We start from the raw sequence: 1,828 nt of genomic DNA, 5'->3' as shown, positions 1-1,828 counted from the left end.
ATTATTTTAAGCAAATAGAATCTAAGCTAAATTGCTTCTGAAAATAAAAAAAAAAATTGGTTTGACTTTGATAAATCTTCCTATTGCCTCACATGGGTGTCCTTGAACCATATTATTTAATAAAATTATCTCTTTAGTTCAAGTGACTTGTGCTTGCTTATATTTAGACAATCTCTTGAGTAAAGTGACTTAATATTCAATTATTATCATATCTTATGTTGAGTCATCTAGCTAAAGAAATATATTGTATGAATGTTTTGTATCTTGAAGAAACTAATGACTTTCCTTCAAGAAAGAAAAAGAGTTTATTAATGATACAGGATTTATGAGCAAGAAATTTCAACTTGAAGGACACCTTGATGAAAGATACAATAAACATTCCTTTGCAAACAAAAAAAAGGAGAGAGATTTTCTTCAGCCAAGGGTGTAAAGAATCTAAAAGGTATTTGGCTTGAAGAATGCTAAATACACTGGTAATCTAAACTCTTCTCTTGTGAGTTAGTTGAGCAAAATCAATAATCTGAAATTATATGGTAGCATGATTAAACCTTTAATTGCTGATCATCTTGATATCATGCTTCATTCTCATGCTAGTGATGATTGTTTCATGGTGTGATTAAATTGAAGTTTACTTTTTCCTATATAATGCATAACCATGAAATACACAAGTTTATGCCTCAAATCTCTAATTCAAAATAACTTGTGATAAGCTATGAATCATTGGGCATAATGAAAATGTTGTTTGCATGATATATATTTATATGCAGCATATTAGATTAATTCTTTATTCTGCTCTTTCATGTAACTACTTGAAAATAACAAAAAGAGAGAGAGATAAAGAAAAAGAAAATGAACATTGCTCAGAAGAAGTAAAAGCTAAGTAAATACTCCAATCTTAAGTAAAAGCAGCACAAGCATAATATATTCAGTATATTTGTGAGACTTGTGTGAACATTCTTTTGGAAGGGATAAAATCCGTAATTAATTATATTTAAATAGGAGAGTTTGGAGTGAATATCTTGTTGCTAAAGAGAATAGTTTAACATTTCTACATTGCTCATTATAGGGATGGTGCCAATGGAGAGGCTAGTGGTAGTACCCGGCACTATTTGACCCAACTATTCGGTGCAGGGCATATTAGGGACGGCACAAGAGGGAGGCTAGTGGTAGTACCTCGTGCCCCTTCCAACTCCACCGGATAGGGAGCAAATAGAATATAGAGCATAGAAAAGTAAAACCGAAAAATAAATGAAGATAATCAAAATGTTCATTGAATGGTTAAAGAAAGAAATTAAAAATTTGGGGAATGAATGATAAATAAATAAAAATATATAAGAAGGTTGTGAAAAATCAAATGAAGTTTGAATCACTTGAAAACACACCTTAAGGATAAAATCAGTGCTAAATTGTATTTAAATAAAGAAAATTTTATTTGAAAAGAATTGATTTTGATCCATGACATGCTTGTTATGTTTTGCATATTTTGAATTATGTGTTTTCAATATTCAAATAGCAAAGATCTTTCCTAGATATAACTTGTAATGCTTTATGCCTATAAATTTTGATTGAAATATGTTATTACCAACAACAACATCATTTTGTTTTAATGAATATATTTTGAAAAATAAAAAAAAATTTAATTTGAATTTGCAAATTAGGCAAAATGGATTGATTCTGACATATCTTTTATCTTGCCTAACATTAGTACATAATATCCTCCAATTTGTACCAAAATTTAATATGAATTACAAAGATTCTGGATGTGCTCTAATGTTCTTGAAATATGTGTCTTCAATCTTAATAATTTAAGATGAGCTACAATGTAGAA

The sequence above is a fragment of the Phoenix dactylifera genome, unplaced genomic scaffold (genome assembly GCF_009389715.1).
Source record: "Phoenix dactylifera cultivar Barhee BC4 unplaced genomic scaffold, palm_55x_up_171113_PBpolish2nd_filt_p 001399F, whole genome shotgun sequence".
Lineage (NCBI taxonomy): Eukaryota > Viridiplantae > Streptophyta > Magnoliopsida > Arecales > Arecaceae > Phoenix > Phoenix dactylifera.
The sequence above is the reverse complement of the archived record's forward strand: the minus strand, read 5'-3'. Positions refer to the sequence as shown.